General features: G+C 45.2%; 2 pseudogenes; one reads left to right on the top strand and one right to left on the bottom strand.

Moving 5' to 3' along the window:
• Nucleotides 1-1,013: 1,013 nt before the first annotated feature.
• Nucleotides 1,014-4,758, bottom strand: LOC141583854 (ras-related protein Rap-1A-like; annotated as a pseudogene).
• An 85-nt stretch (nucleotides 4,759-4,843) lies between these two features.
• Nucleotides 4,844-9,992, top strand: LOC141583853 (C2 domain-containing protein 2 pseudogene; annotated as a pseudogene).
• The last annotated feature ends 7,105 nt before the right edge of the window (nucleotides 9,993-17,097 follow it).

Below are 17,097 nucleotides of genomic sequence, written 5' to 3'. Positions count from 1 at the left end.
AGAACGAGAACCTGTCTCAAAAAAGATTAAATTAAAAAATTTTCCTTTCAAAAGGTTAATCAGTTTTCAGTATATCAATGCTTCATTCTAGGTAAGCTAATTTCACTTAGGGTTTTTTTTTTTTTTTTGGTACTAAAATTTAATCATCCATAAAAACTGTAATTTAATCTGACAGTAAAACAAAAAAAGCAATATTAGAGTTGGTTTAGTATGTTATGTATTTTAACTTTGAACGCCATAGAATTCACCTATTCCAGTTTTTCTTCTTCTATAGGAAAATAGACCCATTTTCCAAAGCATTATGCACAAACAATTTTTCTTTTTTAAATTGTTTAATCTCACTTTTTTTTTTTTTTTTTTGAGACGGAGTTTCGCTCTTGTTACCCAGGCTGGAGTGCAATGGCGCGATCTCAGCTCACCGCAGCCTCTGCCTCCTGGGTTCAAGCAATTCTCCTGCCTCAGCCTCGTGAGTAGCTGGGAATACAGGCACGCGCCACCATGCCCAGCTAATTTTTTGTATTTTTAGTAGAGACGGGGTTTCACCATGTTGACCAGGATGGTCTCGATCTCTTGACCTCGTGATCCACCTGCCTCAGCCTCCCAAAGTACTGGGATAACAGGCGTGAGCCACCGCGCCTGGCTGCACAAGGATTTTAATTAGAATATAATGAGAAATGATATTTCATATTTTTAAAAATATAAAATGAAGTCAATGACTCAAGAACATTATCTGCTGCAGTGAGGTTGGGGGGCATTTCATAATATTACACATATGAAATAGAAAGGTTCAACTGTTTAGGGCTTGATAGGGAGGAATCATGATAAAAAGGTCAATACGAAATCATTTGATTATAGTACCAATATCTAACATTTGAAATGCATCCATGCTCTTTTGTATAATCATAAGAGAGTCAAGTATATTTTCACACCTGTTATAACTGCTATTGCAAAGGAGAAATACTATTGTCTTATTTTCCAAGAGATATACATACACAGCAATTTTTTTTTCTCCAGGGAACTTGTGCAAACTAATATAAGATCTAAATTCTTCACATAATATATACAGTGCGAGAAGCCTCTTCAGATTTATTTTTTGAAGTCTGAAATGCTGGCACTTTCGAATCAGGCAACAGTTCTTCATTCCTGTAATCTGGCTCAGAGCTGCTGTTGACTACAGGCTTAGAGTAGCAGACCTAATTTCTTTTTAGGATTCTTCTTTTCCACTGGTGGTGTTCTATTTATCTGTCTGACCAGGTCATGAAACATCTCATTAGCATTGATCTTTCACTTTGCAGAAGTTTCTACAAAGGCACAGTTACACCACTGTCTTGCCTAATTCCGGCCCTGTTCTTTGCCAACTACTCGCTCATCTTCCGGGTCACATTTATTGTCAACCAAAATCATTGGAACGTCTTCTGTGCCCTTAACCCATAAAATCTGTTCCCTCAGGTCCTGTAAGTCATTAAATGTGGATTGAGCTATAATAGAATATACTAGCATTAAACCTTGTCCATTCTTCATATACAAATTCCTAATCGCTGTAAATTGCTCTGTCCCTGCAGTATCCAGGATTTCTAGCATACACTGCTGTTGTGAATCCACTTCAACTTGCTTTCTTTTTTTTTTTTTTTCTTCCGGCTATTTTTTAAAATTAATTTATTTACTTTAGGTGCATACTATATGTGGTATTTCTCCCCATGTTATCCCTCACCATCCTCCTCTCCCTTCCCATCCCCTGCTGTCTCTCCCTACCCCCCTCAACTGCCCCCAGTGTGTGATGCTCCTCTCCCTGAGTCCACATGTTCTCGTTGTTCAACACCTACCTATGAGTGAGAACATACGGTGTTTGGCTTTCTATTCTTATATTAGTTCGCTGAGAATGATGGTTTCCAGATTCATCCAAGTCCCTACAAAGGACACAAACTTGTTTTTTATGGCTGAGTAGTATTCCATGGTATACATGTACCACATTTTCTTTGTCCAATCTATCATTTATCATTTATGGGCGTTTGGATTGATTCTATGGCAGTCTAGTATTTCTTTTTTTTTTTTTTTTTTTTTTTTTTTTTTTTTTGAGACAGTTTCCAGTTGACACTCAGAAACAGGTTATTCAGTTTCCAAGTGGTTATGCGGGTTTGTGTGTGTTTCTTGATCCTGAGTCCTATTCTGACTGCGCTGTGGTCTGATAGACTGTTTGTTATGATTTCTGTTCTTTTGCATTTGCTGAGGGGTGATTTGCTTCCAATCATATGGTCAATTTTAGAGTATGTGCAATTTGGTGCTGAGAAAAATGTATATTGTGTGGATTTGGGGTGGAGTGTTCTATATATGTGTATTAGGTCCACTTGGTCCAGCTCTGCATTCAAGTCCTGGATATCCTTGCTAATTTTCTGCTCATTTATCGAATATTGACAGTGGAGTGTTGAAGTCTCCCACTATTATTGTGTGGGAGTCTAAATCTTGTTTTAGGTCATTAAGAACTTGCTTCATGTATCTGGGTGCTCCTGTGTTGGGGACGTATGTATTTAGGGTACTTAACTCTTCCTGTTGGATTGATTCTTTGACCATAATGTAGTGTCCTTCTTTGTCTCTTTTGATCTTTGTTGAAGTCCATTTTATCAGAGACTAGGATTACAACCCCTGCTTTTTTTTTGTTCTCCATTTGCTTCGTAAATCTTCTTCTATCCCTTTATTTTGAGTCTATGTGTGTCTTTGTATGTGAGATGGGTTTCCTGAATACAGCGCACCCATGGGTTCTGACTTTTTATCCAGTTTGCCAGTCTGTGTCTTTTGATTGGAGCATTTAGGCCATTTACTTTCAATGTTAATATTGCTATATGTGATTTGATGCTGCCATTTTGTTACTGACTGGTTTTCTTTCCCATTAGTTGCCTCATTTTCTTCATTGCATTTTTGGTCTTTGCCAACTGGTTTGCTTTTGCAGTGACTGGCACTTGTTCCTTTCCATGCTTAGTGTTTCTCTCAGGAGCTCTCGTAGGGCAGGTCTGGTGGTGACAAAATCTCTCAATAATTCCTTGTCCATAAAGGATTTTATTTCTCCTTCACTTACAAAGCTTAGTTTGGCTGGATATGAGATTCTGGGTTGAAAGTTCTTTTCTTTAAGGATGTTGAATATCGGCCTCCACTCTCTTCTGGCTTGTAGGGTTTCTGCAGAGAGATCTGCTGTGAGTCTGATGGGCTTCCCTCTGTGGGTGACCTGGCCTTTCTCTCTGGCTGCCCTTAGCATTTTTTCCTTCATTTCAACCCCGGTGAATCTGACGATTATGTGCCTTGGGGTTGCTCTTCTTGAGGAATATCTTTGGGGAGTTCTCTGTATTTCTTGAATTTGAAATTTGGACTGCCTTGCTAGACTTGGGAAGTTCTCCTGGATAATATCCTGGAACATGTTTTCCAGCTTGGATTCATTCTCCCCGTCATATTCAGGTATACCGATCGAGCGTAGATTAGGTCTTTTCACATAATCCCATATTACTTGGAGGCTTTGTTCATTTCTTTTCACTCTTTTTTCTCTTGTCTTGCCTTCTCTTTTTATTTCATTGAGTTGATCTTCAATCTCTGATATCCTTTCTTCCCCTTGATCGATCTGGCTATTAGAACTTGTGTTTACTTCACGTAGTTCTTGTGCTGTGTTTTTCAACTCCATCAAGTCGTCTCTGTTCTTCTCTATGCTGGTTATTCCAATTAGCATTTTGTCTAACTTTTTTTTCAAGGTTTTTGATTGCTTTGCTTTGAGTTAGAACATGTTCCTTTAGCTCAGAAATGTTTCTCACAAGCCACCTTCTGAAGTCTTTTTCTGTCAATTTGTCGCACTCCTCGGTCAAGTTGTGTATCTGTGCTGTTGAGGAGTTGTGATGCCTTGAAGGAGAAGAGGTGTTCTGGTCTTTGATGACGGTTTCATCTTTTTTGTGCTGGTTTTTTCCCCATCTTTGTGGATTTACCTGGCTGTGGTGTCAGGGAGCTGCTTGATGAGGTTGCTTGTCTGCCCAGGAAGGCCAGGTTTCTGTAGTTCTCTAACATCACATTCCTAGATAAATTCCGCTGTGCAGGGTCCAGGCATTGCCACTCCTCCAGAGAGAAATCTATGGCCATATCCCTAAATGTCAATGGTTCCATTTCTAGGCTTCTAGGGGATCCTGGCGTCATAGCTGTAGATCTCCAATACCTGCAGGTCACAGGGCCATACAAACCAGGCGTCTAGGCGAACAGCACACAGAGCAGTGGAAACGAGACCCGGAGCTGCGGCTACAGGGCCAACTTACATTCTTTAGGAAATTTCTATCATTGGGTCATATTTTTTTTTAAAATGCCCTGAACAAACTGAACTGTCAGAGCAGACTGCCCAATGCCTCCTGAACTAAGGATCACTAGCTTGTACTCACACAGGATGTGTTCTGTTTAAATACTGATGATCCCTTCTCTTTTCTTTGAGCTGCTGCTCCCCTTTCAATCCATCTCAGGGCTCTCAGATTCTGTCTCTTTTTTCTCTTCTCCCTTACAACTGTCCCTAATCTTAATGGACTTTCCTTCCTCTACCAATACTCTCTCCTTTCCTGTCACCACTCTTTTTAATCTCATAAATCTTCCAGATTAATTTAAATAGGGATTGAGGAAAGAGGAAGGCCAGGCATTGTGGTTCCGTCTGGGTGTGTGACCTGTGTGTGGATCCCAGGCCTGCTCTCAGATTACCTGAGTCTTCTGGGGCTGGTTCCTTGATCCCCCCGCCCCCCACTCTTTCATGGTCACATGAAACCAAGAAAAATCAACCTCAATTTCTCTTTAAGTTTTGTGTAAAGATAAACACCAATGGCCCGTCCTCCGGCCCATGCCTCCTCAGGCCACCGCTGGGCCACAGGCCAGACTCCCAGGGCGGCGCGCACAGGAGGTAGGGCGCCCGGTCGCAGCCCCGGAACTTCCCAGACTCCGAGTCGGGAGCGCCGGCCGCGGGGTCCCTTCGCGCCCATGTTCCGCAGGTGTGTGCGGGGGCTTGCGCCCAACCCCGGCCGCCGCGCGTTTCCGCCCAGCCCGAAGTCCCGTGGCGCGCTCCTCGCGGGGCTCAGGCCCAGCAGCTCCCCTTCCACGTGCCCCGCGCGCCGCGGCCGAAGCCAGCGCGTACCCTAAGCTAGCTGCCCGCGACCGGCGCTGTCGGGGAAGTTGGGGCGAGGCGGGCCGGGGATGCGCCAAAGCCTCGGCCTTGCTGGCCTCGTGGTTCGAGGAGGTGCAGTGGCTCGCGCTGGTGTCCCTCTTCGTCGCGGCCCTGGCCAAGGTGGGTCTGTATCTGGCGCAGTGAGCGCTGGCCAGGGCGCGACCCCAGCCCCGGCGGGGGGCGCTGGAGCCTGGCGAGGGGCCGCGCGCTGGGTCGGTCGCGCTGCTCTCCTGGATCCTGACGCTGGGCAGCTGCAGGAGCCAGTGGTAGGCGGCCTGGGTGACCGCCCTGAACGACGAAGCCAGAGGAAAGGGGGCCCGCCTTTCCTGTCCTTCGAGAAGGACCCACGGCAGTAGCCCCTGGAGCTGGCGGTGGAGGCGGTCTCCAGTGTGCTCAGCTGGAGTTCCACCTGAAAGAGAAGAGAGAGATCCTCCAGATCAGCTGGTCCTTCATACGTGTGCCGGAAATGGCCATTACTGTCCAGCCCAAAGCACTGGGGGAGGACCAGGTGGCCGAGACGCGCACAGTGTCGGACACTCCGAAGGAGCTCTTGAAGCATTTGGTTGGTTCTGCCTCTCCATCCGTGCTTCTGATCACCAAGCCCACGAATGTACAGGAAGCTCAGAACTTAGAGTGTGCTCCGTCTACTGCTCAGGAATCCTGTCCTCCCAAACCTCCGAGGGCTCACGAGCTAAAGCTGCGGGTGAGGAGTATCCGCGCCTTCCTGCTCAGCGAGCCCGATGCTTCAGGCCACATTAACACAGTGTGCGCCGTGCAGCTGAACGATCCTCTTCAGAGGTTCTCCATCACCCTAACCAAAAACACTACGAACCTCACGTGGAAGAGGAACTCACATTCAAGTTGAATGCCAAGACAAGGAGTCACAGCTGCAGATTTCAGAGGCTGGGCGATTCTCAGAAGGTCTGCTGGCAACTGCGACAGTTCTTTTGGATTTACTAATCCTGCCCTTCAGGCAGGGCGCGGTGGCTCACGCCTGTAATCCCAGCACTTTGGGAGGCCGAGTCGGGTGGATCATGAGGTCAAGAGATCGAGACCGTCCTGGTCAACATAGCGAAAACCCATCTCTACTAAAAATACAAAAAATTAGCTGGGCATGGTGGCGCGTGCCTGTAATCCCAGCTACTCAGGAGGCTGAGGCAGGAGAATTGCCTGAACCCAGGAGGCGGAGGTTGCGGCAAGCCGAGATCGCGCCATTGCACTCCAGCCTGGGTAACAAGAGCAAAACTCGGTCTCAAAACAAACAAACAAACAAACAGCAACAACAATAGCAACAACAAAAAGAAGCAGCCTTCTGGACCACAGAGTTTCATGCTGACCAGCGGGTCTGCCTGCTGCTGCTCGGTGCTGAGTTCCGCCACGGCAGAGTTTATACTTAGGTGGAACCTGGTGAATTGAAGTCTTCGCCCATCCCTCCCTCTGTTCCTGCTGCAAAAATAGAAAAGGATCGCACGGTGATGCCCTGTGGGACTGTGGTCACTACTGTCACCGCTGTGAAGACCAAGCCTAGAGTCGACATGGGGAGGTGTCCCCGCTGAGCTCTGAGCCTCCGGTGAAGACTTCCGTCAAGGTGAAGGTGATCAAGAAGGACATCTCTGTCGAGGCCATCTCCTGCAGCAGTGCGCCCGTCAACAAAACACTCTCTTCTTCAGACACAGAATTGTTGGTGTTGCATGGTTTAGATCCAGTGGCTGAAGTTGCCATTCGACAACCCAGCGAATCTTCAAAGCTGAAACTCAAGTCGCCACGGAAGAAAAGCACCATTATCATGTCAGGGATCTCCAAGACCTCACTAGCCCAGGACCACGATGCTGCCCTGATGCAGGACTATGCAGCCTCACGAACAGTGCCCACCAGGAGGATGCCCTGTCTCATCCAGAGGTGGTTGCAGCCTCTGCCCCACCGGAGGAAGCCGAGTCAGCCCAGGAACCCTCTGCCCCTAATCCCGTGGAGGACGAGCTAGACTCCTGGGACTTAGAAAAGGAGCCCCAGGCCATGGCCTGGAGCGGCCGGTCCTGCCGGACCCTGATGAGCTGTCAGAGAGCTCCGTAAGTGTCTCGGAGCCGGGTGCCGCCAAAAAGCATAAAGGAGGAATTCTAAGGAAAGGTGCAAAGCTGTTCTTCCGCCAGCGGCATCAACAGAAAGACCCGGGCATGAGTCAGTCACACAATGACCTCGTGTTCCTGGAGCAGCCAGAGGGTTCCCGGAGGAAAGGGGTCACCATCACCAAGATCCTGAACAAGAAGCTGCTCTCCAGGCACAGAAACAAGAACACCGTGGAGCCTTGCAGGTAGGGGCTGAGGTCACCACCGCCAAGCCAGGAGACCTGCACCCGTGTTACCACCCTCACCAGGACACAGCAAGAGTCTCCACCAGATGTCCAGATGCCCCGCTTGTCTTGCTGGGTTTCTTCGAACCATCTAGTCTTTTATTTTTAATTTTTTATTTATTTTTATTTTTTTGAGACGGAGTTTCGCTCTTGTTACCCAGGCTGGAGTGCAATGGCGCGATCTCGGCTCACCGCAACCTCCGCCTCCTGGGTTCAGGCAATTCTCCTGTCTCAGCCTCCTGAGTAGCTGGGATTACAGGCACATGTCACCATGTCCAGCTAATTTTTTGTATTTTTGGTAGAGACGGGGTTTCACCATGTTGACCAGAATGGTCTCGATCTCTCGACCTAGTGATCCACTCGCCTCGGCCTCCCAAAGTGCTGGGATTACAGGCTTGAGCCACCGCTCCCGGCCTTTCAAGCTATTTTATACAGGTTTGTTTTTCCACAGTGTAGGGTATTTATGATAAAGAAAATGTTGTGAAGGTTAAAGATCACTTAAGATGATCCACCAAATACTAAAAATGCTGACGTGTAAATCACCTTTATCGCCTCACCTCTTCTACCAGCTTCTGTATCTTGGGGGCTTTTGTTTTTGGTGTTTGTATGAAAGTTTTGTCGAGTGGGGTTTTAAAAGTGATTCCTTGTGAACACTAAGATTAATTGCGTCTGTATCCCTGGACCTGGGTGCTCATGTTGGTTTTAATGTGCTAGCAAGCCTTCCCAGTTTGCTTTGTTTAAGGAGGTGTCTCTGTTCTTTGTGGAGGAATGAAATGGAGCTTTAAGTATCTGTGTGTGGTGTGTGTGTCTGCACACACATATGCGTTATTGTAGCCATAACAAAATCAGCCATCTCCTTGTTCCAGGTGAAAATCTTCTGTGAGAGTTTTGACAGAGCATTTTATTTTAACCAGGTTTCAAGTCTGAGTTCAAAACCAGCCCTGATCCCTTATGACAGCTACTCTACCAACTGCCACTCAATGACAAATTGGTGCCCATTTAGAATTTTTCTTGGGTTTTGCTTGCCACATCTATAGATGAGAGTTGCAAAGTTTCTTTGGGCAGAGAGAGAAAGATCAATTTACATTGCTGGCCACCAAAGGTGGGTGTTTGCTGGGTAAATAGTCTCACGACTCTTAATCTGGAAACTTCCAAGTACAAATTGGTGGATGGTGGAAATCAGGACATTTCTCTCTGTCAGATGGAAACAGACCTCTGGACTGGCATAAACCCTGCTGCCAGGCCCTCTCCCCACTGCCCCGAACGGACCCAGACACGATGACCAAAGCATCCTGCACAGGGCAAGGCCTCTGCGGAATCCTGCAGGGCAAACTCAGGTTACCTTGGGCCCATGACTGTCTGCATTCGAAACACAGTCCACTGCCCTGTTCCCTCAGCGAGCAGCTGGGCAGTAATGCCAACACTCATCATTAGGCTTCTGGTTTGTTGTTTACTCTAACAATGTTATGTCAAAACTGCATTTTAAAAAGAAGGAAATGGCAAGCTTTCCAGGTCTGCAGAAAGGTTTGGCCTGACACTGGAGTGCAGTGATGAACTTTCATGCCAATGATTGTATTCCTCAGTAGCACTTTAGACACCTAAGACAGCTCCGCACCTCACCTGTGCACAGGCTGGGTGGGTTCCTTTGGAGAAGATGAAGCTGGAACACAAACAATCTTTGAAATAAATAAATGTGCACTTGGAAAAAAATAAAAGATAAACACCAATAAAGACATATCTTCTGGAAAACTTTTTTTTTTTTTCTTTGAGACTGAGTCTCACTCTGTGACCCAGGCTTGAGTGCAGTGGCAAGATCATAGCTCACCGCAGCCTCAATCTCCGGACCTCAAGCAATCTTCCTGCCTGGACCTCTCACACTGCTGGGATGACAGTCTTGAGCCCTGGAGTTCAGCCTGGAAAACATTTTTTAAAATACAGAATTTGATGTGGCACAGAACTCAAGATATTCCAAGAATGGTTTGTGTTTCTCGCACTTCTGTTGACTGTTTAATGGTAGATAGGCTGATTATGCAGAACACCTCAGACATATTTCGATGTAATTAGGGCAAAACCAGTGTGAACCCCCTTATGAGAAGTCCAAATCTGTGATTCTCACACAACATACAAAAGAACTTTTTCGTGTAAGATGTCACAGTAAAGAGTGAACCATATATATACATATAAACGTGTGTGTACATATACATATATATGCGCATATATATGTATATATGTGGTTCCCACTTCTTGTTCACCAATACGATGACCTCAGAACAATTCACTCTTACACCCTGCAGGGAGTTTTCTTTCTTTATACAGTCAGCGTAAGGGAAGTGACAGGTCTCAGAGGACAATTGTATCTTGTTCTCTGATTGATCTTCCAGGGTCCGCTTTGGTGAAGGGGACAGCGATACGGACCTGAGGATTGGTCATGATGGGGTGAGAGCTGCAGCAGTAACCCATCATGCACTGAGTGGAGCATGAGGGCAAATGCTGGGTTTTAACATTTTTTTTGGTGGGGGGCACAGGATGTTGCTCTGTCACCCTGTAGTACAATGGTACAATCATGATTCTCTGTAACCTGGAAGTCCTGGGCTCAAGAGATCCTCCAGCCTCAGCCTTCCAAATATCTAGGACTGCAGACACACGTCACCAGGCCCAGTTAATTTTTTAAATTATTCTTTTTGTAGAAATGGTGTCTTGTGTCTCACTATAGAGTCCAGGCTTGTTTGAAACTCCTGGTTTTATTCTCCTTCTTTGACCTCCCAAAGTGCTGGGATGGCAGCCATGGCTCCCAGCCAGTCTTTTGTTATTCATAATGAGCCCCTTTGGATCCACTGGATGTATGTTAATGAGGTGGGTTGAGTTGGGGCCCTGGGGTAGCCTGAGGATAGGGCTGCTCAGCAGAAGACCAAGTGATTAGTACTTGCAGCAGAATGGTGGGAGCACCTGGAAAATAAACTTTATACAAACTCTTGAAGAATGTCATAGCAGGAGTGGAGATTCGTGAACACTTTGAAGTGCCAGGAGATGGACAACCCAGAGAGGGAATGGACCTATATTTATCTATTTAAGGTGATAATTACCCTGTATGTATACTTTTAAATGGTTCCTTTAGTGATTTAGTTTAAGATATAGATACAATGATAAGATGTATGATTACTGCCTTAAAATGATTTGGGGAAAGTAGAAAGAGCATGATCTTGATAAAATAAAATTGACCATAATAATTATTGAAACTGTGTAATGGATCTATGGGGGTTACAGGAATCTATTACACAATTATGGCTCTCTTTGTGCATGTTGGGACTTTTCCATAATATCTCAAAAATTAAACTGAGATTATATAGCATCCTATGAATTATTGTGTCAATCCTGCATGGGAAAAGTTGAACACTGATCAAATTTAGTCCAGATATAAAGCCTAATGATGCCGCACACCCATACACACACTAGAATGATAGAGACAGGTGTGTTTCTCACATGCCGGGGTGTTGCAAGAGAGCACAGAGGCCTGTATGTGATGTAGAAATGGGCTATGAGAGCAGAGAAAGAAGACAGGCTGGATGTTTTCTTGAGGTTAAGATCTGGTCAGGGTGAAGGATCACTTGCTCAGGATGACATTGTGTGGTTTGAATATCTGTCCTGCACTGCAGGAGGGAGTACCTGGGCTTTCTCAGCAGATTGCCCCGATGTGAGGCCAAGGAAAAGAATGAAGGAGTGAGGATTAAAAGTTATCAAGTGTGAAAAACTATACAAACAGATTTCAACTATGTTTTTTGATCCTCCCCACCCCAATGTTTAACAGTTAATTAGATGCACCATGTTTTATTTTCTGAAATTTGAACTTGTTTGAGTAAGGCTTTATGGTGCTCAATGAAGCCGACAGCTTAATCTAGTAAGGGAAGTATAGCTCCATTGAATGCCTTCTTTAGGAACCCAGCATTGCGTGTTCTGTGAAGTGAAACGAGTCCTTGGTCCCTCTCAATAATGGCTGGAACTACAAACGAATTCCAAATTCTGCTGCAGCTTTGTATTGTGGCCTTAGTGTATATGAAGATATAAATGACTTTGAGTTAGATTTTGGATATTTGTGAGGCAAGAAGTATTCACTCTGAAGCAGGTAACTGAGGTCATGGCCCCATAGTTAGTAAAACTGTGCATATTGGGCAGTGTTGGTCAGGGGCTCCAGTTCTGAGAAGTTTCATCCTTTGACTGACCCTGGAGTCCTGTTGCTTATTACGGATGTCCTGATTAGTTAATAAAAACTCGTAAATCCCTACTGAGCTCATCACACATGACAATGGTTATGTCATCCTTACAGTGTATAGCCTTCCTCTGCTGTTTCTCATTTGATCCTGGGGTAGGGGGTAGGAAGGAGGTTCTCTCGGTAGCTGACGGGCTAAGAGGGCAGTGATCTCCTAAACCTGTGACATAAAACAGAGACTAAGAACGAGACAGGCAGGCTACACATTCCTGCAGAACAAATACAGCAGAGGGCCTGCATCTGGCTCCATGATGTCACAAGGATTCCTCCTACACCTGTGCTGAGCTAGCGGGGTGCTGCTTCTAGAATCCAAGGCATGCTGGGCAACTGAGTATGGACAGTCACAGGGTCAGTGCCTGTGAGAGCCTGATGTACTGCAAGTTATAGCCCGTGAGCCTTTTGTGGAGGGGGCACCACTGAAGATGGGTGGATTTGGAACTAACAGCGTAAGTGACCTTAAGCAAAATTTATAAATGATCAATGTGTTTCCTCCAAAATCCAAAAGGGTTAAAGGTTTTGGCTTACTTTTACATTGCGGGCATTGAGAGGTTTAATAGCGGTTTCCCCACAGTGTCAGAGATGGAGTGGCTTTCATTTAAAAAATAATTTTCAGTCATTTAATCAAATAAGGGACTTGCACCGTGTAGGGGTAATGACCCATTCCCTTTGTGCAAACTACTTTGTGAGTATTTTCGTGGCCTGCCTGAATGAGTGTTTCAAATGGATTACCACGGAGGAGAATGTCATCAGCGTAAATCATACCTGCAGTTCTGGAAGACATTGAAGGAAGTTGAGATCTTCCCTGCAAAGTTTGTGTGCAAAGGCAAGACTGCCGAGGTGCCCACGGTTGGTGGGTTGAGGTGCATAAAATTCCTTTGAGGTAAAGGGAAAGCATGGCCAGGAAGCTGTTGAAATAAGCCTGAAAAAACCTAGCCAAATCTGTAGTAGCCTGATATTTACCATTTGCTGACTGGATGGAGTAAGCCACGTCAGTAACATTGCGAGAGATCACCCCATTAAAGCTGGCATCAATTCATTCTGAGATGTCATACTTCTTTCAAAATAGAAGAGCAGAGAAAATTGCAGCTGAATCCAGAAACAGTGGGATAATCACTCCTAGGTCTTGCATCATGGGTTTCAATATTTGAATATCCTATTTTAACTAATATTTAGTCATATTATCTTTTTTCACTGGGGTCAGGAACATCCATTGAATCCCGTTTTGTGAAGCTATTAAAAATGCAAAAGACTGAATTTAATTGCACATTACTTACTGTATCTGTTTATTTTCTCTGTATATATCATTCCAGTGTGTGCTCTCATCTTGGAACATTTAGGGAAACCAGTGATTCTCATGGTTAAGACAAAGGATAACTCTTTTCAACAAATAAAGAGTCACAAATTGCAGACAGTTCCTTTACCAAGGAAACCTTAATTTCTTCAAATTCAGAGTGTAATTCCTTCCTCCTTATTTCTATTTTTCTTTTCTCATTCAAATATTTCAAAATCGTCGCTTCATGTCGCATCTTGGCGTCTTCAATTTCCTCCTTTAGTGGCTGAATGTAGCTTTTGAGCCTTCTCCTGTATTTGGCTGCTGCTTGCTCAATGGGCAGCAGGGGGTGGTGCTGGTGGTCAGAGGAGACCCTGCACTGGGGACACAACAGCTCCAGGTCCTTCTCACAGAACAGGGACAGACGCTGGCAGTGCTTCCCACACAGGGGCTCCTCCTCCTGCCGTTTGCTCTTCCTCCTCATGTCGGGAAGCTGCTGAACCGCATCAGTCATGCGGCCAAATTGGGTGTTTCTCCGGAGGGTCCCTTCGGGGCAGTGGTGGAGGCACACGGGGCAGGGGAAGATGTCCCGTAGGTCTTCCCAGCGCTGGTGGATGCAGGAGCGGCAGAAGTTGTGCCCACAATGAGTGGTGACTGGGTCCTTGAGGTAACCCAGGCAGATGGGGCAGCTGGCGTCTGCTTGGAGCTCAGCAAGGATCCCTTGGAAGGCCATGGTGCAGGGAGGGATCTGCGTGGGGAGACTCCCTTCAGAAGGTGTGATCCTCCGGGAAGGAGGGAAGGTGAGAAGCTGGCGCCTCCTGAGTTCTCTCCCGCAAGCACTTCACAGGCCTGAGTCTGTTTCTTTCCCTTTGGCTCTAGAAGCAGCTCCCACGGGAGGGAGGGCCCAGGGCACCGGCTGATCTCTTGACACCAGATCCTCCTTTACTCAGATTCAAGCTGGGCTCTCTCGTGGTCTTTCTCAGAAAAAGCCACAGTTCCAAGAGACAGCGGAAACTAATGACCACGTAAAATACTCCAGAGTGTGGGACTTTCAACAGAACAGAAGGCAGCTGTCTTCAACAAAAGGAGAAAAAAGAAGATCTATTAAGGCAATGAAGAACATGTATATCCATGAAAACAAATGCCTAAATAATTTTTATTATTTCTGTATAAACCCCTCTAACAATAAAATCTATTGAGATAGAGGAAATCTCATATGTATTCTTTAGTTACGATTTCTGATAAGGCTATTACAATCTTAATATTTAAAACAGGCTCTATATTTTAGACATTCATAGTGCAATATTTACCCTTAAGATTACATGTGATCCTGGGTTTGCCACGCAGCATTGCAAAGTATAGAAATTGGGATATCAATTTTTAGTGGATACGCAGTGTTTGTTGTGGTAATTTTGCTACGACATTATACACTTTAGATGTTCTCCAGTAGAAAACATTATTGAAAAGGCTGACAGTCTGGACAACATGACCACACCGAGTTCTATGAAAAAAATACAAAAGTGAGCCAGGCCTAGTGGCCCATACCTGCAGTCCAAACTCCTAGGGCGGCTCAGATAAGAGGATAAATTGAGCCTGTGAGACTGAGGTTGCAGTGATGTTTAGTGTACCAACAAACTGGAGCCTAGGCAACAGAGCAAGATTGTGTCTTAGATAAAAGAAAATTAAATGAAGAGCTGAGCTTTCTTGTCTCTGTGTCACTGTCTCCAAGCTAGACCAGCTTCTCCCTTACTCTTTTTTGAAGCCCATCTTCCACTTCTGCTACATCTCAAAGCTGTAAAATCCCTTGTGAGTTGAGCATGGTGGCTCACCCCTGTAATCCTATCACACTGGCAAGCAGAGGTAGGCAGATCACCTGAGGTCAGAAGTTTGAGACCAGCCTGGTCAACATGGTGAAACCCACTCTCTACTAAAAATACAAAACTTTGCTGGGCGCGGTGGCTCAAGCCTGTAATCCCAGCACTTTGGGAGGCCGAGGCGGGTGGATCACGAGGTCAAAGAGATCGAGACCATCCTGGCCAACATGGTAAAACCCTGTCTCTACTAAAAAAAATACAAAAAATTAGCTGGGCATGGTGGGGCATGCCTGTAATCCCAGCTACTCAGGAGGCTGAGGCAGGAGAATTACCTGAACCCAGGAGGCGGAGGTTGCAGTGAGCTGAGATCGCGCCATTGCCCTCCAGCCTGGGTAACAAGAGCGAAACTCCATCTCAAAAAAAAAAAAAAAAAAAAAAAAAAAACAAAACTTCACCAGGAGTGGTGGCAGGCACCTGTAATCCCAGCTACTTGGAAGTCTGAGGCAGGAGGATCACTTAAATCCAGGGAGCAGGGGTTGTAATGAGCTGAGAGAGTGCTATTGTGTTCCAGCCCGGGCAACAAGAATGAAACTCTATCTCAATAAAAAATAAATAAATAAACAAAAATAAATAAATTGTAGCCAGGTGCAGTGGCTCTCTCCTGTAATTCCAACACTTTCAGAGGTAGATGCGGGCAGAACACAAGGTCAAGAGTTCGAGACCACCTTGGTCAACATGGGGAAACAGACGGTCTATTAAAAATACAGAGAGAGATCCAAGATGGCTGATCACTAGCAGCTCGGGATTGTAGCTCCCACTGAAAACGCAAAGAACGAGAGGACGCCACACCTTCACATGAATTCTTGTTGCTCACCCACCAGGAGATTCCCAGCGGAGGAGCCCCACGGGTCGCCAGCGCGACTCTTGTGACCGGCGAGGCGGTTTTGCCGGCGCCTCGGAGCTTCGGTTCTTGGTGCAGAGTCAGAAAAGCACCATCATTCTTAACGCCGCTGATTTGGTCGGCGCAGTGGGTTGCTCAGATTTTGGCGCTGAGAATCAATAAGTTGGACGTCCACTCAGAAACCCAATTACAAAGACGGTAATTATAAAGACCACAGATGGATAAATCTACAACGAAGGGAAGAAAACAGTCAAAACAGGCTGAGAATACCCAATATCAAAACGCCTCTTCCTCAGCGGGGGATCGTAGTTCCTCATCAGCAACGGAACAAGGCTTGATGGAGAACGTGTGTGTTCCAATTACAGAAGCAGGCTTCAAAACGTGGATAATAAGAAACTTCTGTGAATTAAAAGAACTTGTTCTAACACAAGCTAAAGAAACTAAGAACTTTGAAAAAAGGTTTGACAAAATGTCAACAAGATTACAAAATTTAGAGAGGAAAATAAGTGAATTGATGGAACTGAAAAACACAATACGAGAACTATGTGAAGTATGCACAAGTTTTAACAGCCGAATTGATCAAGCAGAAGAAAGGATATCAGAGGTCGAAGACCAACTCAATGAAATAAAACAAGAAGACAAGATTAGAGAATAAAGGATAAAAAGGAATGAGCAAAGTCTCCAAGAAATATGGGACTATGTGAAAAGACCTAATCTACGCTTGATAGGTGTACCTGAATGTGACGAAGAGAATGAATCCAAGCTGGATAATATGCTTCAGGATATTATTCAGGAAAATTTTCCCAGCCTAGTAAGGCAGGATAATATTCAACTCCAGGTAATACAGAGAACACCGCAAAGATAGTCCTCAAGAAGAGCAACTCCAAGGCACATAATCGTCAGATTCACCAGGGTTGAAATGAAGGAGAAAATACTAAGGGCAGCCAGAGAAAGGTCAGGTTACCCACAAAGGGAAGCCTATCAGACTTACAGCAGATCTCTCAGCAGAAACCCTACAAGCCAGAAGAGAGTGGGGACCAATATTCAACATCCTTAAAGAATAGAACTTTCAACCAAGAAATTCACATCCAGCCAAACTAAGCTTCATAAGTGAAGGAAAAATAAAGTTTTTTGTGAACAAGCAAGCACTCAGAGGATTCATCACCACCAGGCCTGCTTTACAAGAGCTTCTGAAAGAACCACTACACATAGAAAGGAACAAACAGTATCAGCCTTTCTAAAAAATACCAAAAAGTAAAGAACATTAATATAATGAAGAATTTACATCAACTAATGGGCAAAATAGCCAGCTAATATTAAATGACAGTATTAAACGC

The sequence above is a fragment of the Saimiri boliviensis genome, chromosome 3 (genome assembly GCF_048565385.1).
Source record: "Saimiri boliviensis isolate mSaiBol1 chromosome 3, mSaiBol1.pri, whole genome shotgun sequence".
NCBI classification, from domain to species: domain Eukaryota; kingdom Metazoa; phylum Chordata; class Mammalia; order Primates; family Cebidae; genus Saimiri; species Saimiri boliviensis.
Note: the sequence above shows the minus strand (reverse complement) of the source record. Positions and strands in the feature narration are given on the sequence as shown.